This window comes from Oryx dammah, unplaced genomic scaffold (genome assembly GCF_014754425.2).
Source record: "Oryx dammah isolate SB20612 unplaced genomic scaffold, SCBI_Odam_1.1 HiC_scaffold_20, whole genome shotgun sequence".
In the NCBI taxonomy this organism is placed as follows: Eukaryota; Metazoa; Chordata; class Mammalia; order Artiodactyla; family Bovidae; genus Oryx; species Oryx dammah.
In genome coordinates, this window is record NW_024070204.1 from 4,931,521 (window position 1) to 4,936,062 (window position 4,542).

The 4,542-nt window shown below is 45.0% G+C and overlaps 1 non-coding gene across 1 annotated transcript; it reads left to right on the forward strand.

Annotated features, from left to right (window-relative positions):
- Positions 1 to 3,958: 3,958 nt before the first annotated feature.
- TRNAG-GCC lies at positions 3,959 to 4,030 on the forward strand. The gene has a single exon. It is a non-coding gene; the product is annotated as a tRNA-Gly (tRNA).
- The last annotated feature ends 512 nt before the right edge of the window (positions 4,031 to 4,542 follow it).

The following is a 4,542-nucleotide window of genomic DNA, read 5'->3' on the forward strand; positions in this document are numbered from 1 at the left end:
ATGTAAACCTCTTTGTTAAAAAGAGTCATTCATCACTAACTGCCTTAGAAATTACAGCCCAACCGTGCACCTTCGGAAATAATTCTAAGCATAAAGATGCAACTATTTATCAATTAATTTAAACTCCAGTGAGAGTTTTGCAGACACAGGCACTTTAGGATTTGATCTAATGGATTGAATTTAGACCTACTCTACAAATGGATTCTGAGATCAGGGTTATATATATTCACAAGCTGAGACTTTGTGAAGTATTCTTGGCGGAATGGAAGAATATATTAAAATCTGGACTCCTTGTGTGTTTCCCCAGAAGAAATCAGCAGTCAGTTTCTTCTACCATTAAATTAATCCAGAAAGTAAATGAACATAATATAAGAAACAACTCTGTTGAGGCACCCAGGTATTTTAATCCCAGCTGAGGCCAACAAAGTTTTGGCCCTGTTATGATGAAGCCCTTTGAAAAATATGTCAAATCTTATCAAATTGAATTTTAAAGAGACTATTTAAGATTTCCAGGAAGCTCTTTTGAGGATCAAAATGAAGGTTTATAGCAATAGAAACAAATTTGATTTCTAAAGTGTCTTTTGATATCATCGCGTTAATGACCTTTAGGGAAAATCTTCCCAGGAGAACTATTAGGTCATGGGGTATTCCATCAGTGAAGCAATGCTGACGCAGGAAATGTGCAAATTACACACAGCATCATTGGTCTTAAATTGATGAGAGACAGATCACAGGAACAAAGTCTCCAAAACACACAGCAGAAAATCAAGCCTGATTTAATTTGATGGCTGTCACCTAGCCTCATGGTGATGTATATACCATAAGACTTTATTCCCAAGATTTTATAGGTGAAATTTGTGGCCAGAGAAAAAGGGTAATGATTCTACAGAAGGAGAGAAAAAAGGAGGGGGAGGGAAAGGTGTGAAATGTCTGAATTTGTTCTCCCCCAAATGGTAAGAAATCGTCAAATGAAATGGAAATAGGGTTTAGGTCAGGACCGGAAACAGGCAGAAACAGGCCATCTCATCTGGATGCGTATGACAGCCCTCAGCCCAGACACTGCCCGAGGCCTTGGACACCCAGGCAAGGGAAGAGCTAGCAACTAAAGCTCCCCGCCTCAGGGGCCTTGCGCTGCTGGACAACCCCGTGGCAGACCCAGAGACAGAGAGAGGGGGCTTCACCCAGAGGGGATCAAAGACCACCCCGCCCAGAGACTCGAAGCTGCAGGCTCCTCAGCTTCTGGAGGGCCTGTCCCCTGCACCCAGGTCCGCTCAGGTCCAAGGCAACACCTCAGAGTAGACAAAGGCGGCTCCAGCGTTACGGTCCCGAACTTGGGCAGCCTCTTCCTCCTTCAGTGTCCCTCTTTGTTCTCAAGAGCCTCAAATCTCAGTCCAGCAGCCAACAGACTCCAGCAGCCAGCCCTCTTCCTGACATCTGTATGATGTACAGACGGGCATCTCAAACATGATACACCCCTCTTGAAACCTGCTACTCCTCCAGCCTCCCCCCACCTTTGTGCATTCGAGCATCAGAGCCCCAGTTGCTCAGACAAAACCTCTAAGAATTATTCTTGATTTCTCTTTCTCACATCCCACATTCAACCCGGTGGCAAATCCTACTGACTCCACCTACAGAACATAGCTCAAAGCCATTCTCTTCTCGAAATCACTACTCTTGCCAAGAGTCCCAATCAACAACTTTTCTCACCTGGATTATCAAAATAGCATCCTATCCTTCTCTCTGCTCTGACTAGAATCCCTCCAACTGACTCCCCTCACAGCAGTTGGAAAAGTCTTCAAGAAGCACAAATCAGACCTTGTCATTTTCCTCCCTAGACCCCTGCTCACAGAAATTCTGGGTCCAGTGAAACTGGTAACTACATGTTATCATAATGTAGTGACCGTATGATAACGCAGACTCTGTAGACAACTGTGTGCTTGCCAGTGGCATCCTTCAAAGACCCCCAACTGTTAACCTTCAGGTGCAGACCTCCCCACAGAGCTCCAGACCCTCACACCTGAGTGTTGGCTTACTATCTTCACACTGCTGGCTCAGCACCGTCTTAAGCCGAACATATCGGATGCTGAATCCGTCATCACCACCCACATCCTTCCCATCACAAATCTGGTCCCTCTTCTGATCTGCTCCTCAGTGAATGGTACCAGCTGCACAAGCCACAGCTTAGGCATGACCCTTGGCGTCTGCCTCTCCTCCCCCAGGGGCATCTGGGCAACTCAGCTCCTCTATATCTCTTTAAACCAGCCACTGCAATCCTCACTGTGGCCACACACCCTCACTGGTCAGTGAGAACCTTACCTTTCACCCAATTGGTCTTCCTGAGTCCACTGTGGCCTCCCAAGCTGCTCTATTTCTGAACAAGTGGTCCTTCCCCTCTTCCCAGGAAGCCCAGTTCCATGCTACATATTCTCAGTGCAGTGTCTCCATCTCTTCAAGGGGTGTAGCTAATATATATTTTTTTATTTCTTTTTCTTTTGTGTATTTATTTTTAATGGGAGGACAATTGCTTTACAATATGGTGCTCGTTTCTACCATAGATCAACATGAATCAGCCACAAGTATACATATGTCCCCTCCCTCTTGAACTTCCCTCTCGAACTCCCAGTCGGTCCTGCCCCTCTAGATTATGACAGAGCCCCGGTTTTAGGCTCCTGCATCATAGAGCGAATTCCCACTTGCTCTCTCATTCTCTATGTGGTTTTGTATATGTTTTAATGCTACTCTCTATTCTCCCCACCCTCTTCTTCCCCCACTGTGTGCACAAGTTTGTTCTCTATGTCTGGATCTCAACTGCTGCCCTAAAAATAAGTTCTTCAGTGCCATATTTCTAGATTCCATATATGTGGGTTCCGTTCAGTTCAGTTCAGTCGCTCAGTCATGTCCGACTCTTTGCGACCCCATGAATCGCAGCACACCAGGCCTCCCTGTCCTCTTTCAGTATCCTATCATTTTGCCTTTTCATACTGTTCATGGGGTTCTCAAGGAAAGAATACTGAAGTGGTTTGCCATTCTCTTCTCCAGTGGACCACGTTCTGTCAGACCTCTCCACCATGACCCGCCCGTCTTGGGTTGCCCCGCAGGCATGGCTTAGTTTCATTGAGTTAGACAAGGCTGTGGTCCTAGTGTGATTTGATTGACTAGATTTCTACGAGTATGGTTTCAGTGTGTCTGTGCTCTGATGCCCTCTTGCAACACCTACCATTTTACTTGGGTTTCTCTTACCTTGGGCATGGGGTATCTCTTCACGGCTGCTCCAGCAAAGCACAGCCGCTGCTCCTTACCTTGGATGAGGGGTATCTCCTCCCGCCGCCCTTCCTGACCTTCAGCATGGGATGGGTATGCAATATTTGTTTTTATTTTTCCGACTTACTTCACTCTGTATAATATCCTCTAGGCTCATCCACCTCATTAAAACTAACTCAAACACATTCCTTTCTATGGCTGAGTAATAGTCATTGCAAATATGCACCATAGCTTCTTTATCCACTCATTTGTTGATGGACATCTAGGTTGCTTCCGTGGCCTAGCTATTGTAAGGAGAGTTGCAATGAACACTGGGGTGCACCTGTCTTTTTTGATTATGTTTTTCTCAGGGTACATGCTCAGTAGTGGAATTGTTGGGTTGTATGGTAGTTTTATGTCTAGGTTTTTTAAAAAAATAAATCTCCATATTTTATTATGACAATCTGATGGACCATCATCTCAGCAGAGCGTGAGCTGTGTCCAGGATGAAGCCAAGACATGGCTGAAGTGACTTAGCACGCACACACGTATCCAAGAACCCTGAGCCATGCCTGACTTGATGACCAATTTTTGAGTGAATGGCACTGCCCTGCCCACATATTTTCATGGAAAATCAGAAGGCTGAAATGAAGCACTCTTGTGAGCCCTGGAGGACTAGGCTGGGGTGGCAGAGTAGATGTTTGGTGCAAGTAAGCCTTCCCTTGTGGCTCAGCTGGTAAAGTGTCTGCCTGCCATGCAGGAGACCTGGGTTCGATCCCTGGGTTGGGAAGATCTGCTGGAGAAGGAAAAGGCTTCCCATTCCAGTATTCTGGCCTGGAGAATTCCATGGACTATATGGTCCATGGAGTCGCAAAGAGTTGGACACAACTGAGTGACTTTCACTTTTACTTTCTTTTCACTTTCAAGCCTTCTCTTTATGGAAAGGAGCTTTGGGTTCTGACATCAACTGCATCTGAGAAAATTCTCTGTAAACTTGTGTAGAAGGGTAAATTAAAATAAAATTTCATTTAAACATTAAAACAATAGTAATAATAATTATTACTAATATTATTTCAGAACTTCAGAGTCCTCGAGACATTTTATTTTGCATTATTATTATTATTTATTTTGCATTATCAAATACTACAAAGACATCTGAGGGCACCCTCAGCCACCAAGCAGAGTCGCTGCAGCTCTATTCACTAAACAATTTGCAATCTTGGAGGAACAAGGAGTGGAAACAGCCCAAGGAATGCACGGAGCTGACCTGAGCTCAGCACACAGCCTCAGACAAGCCAAGAG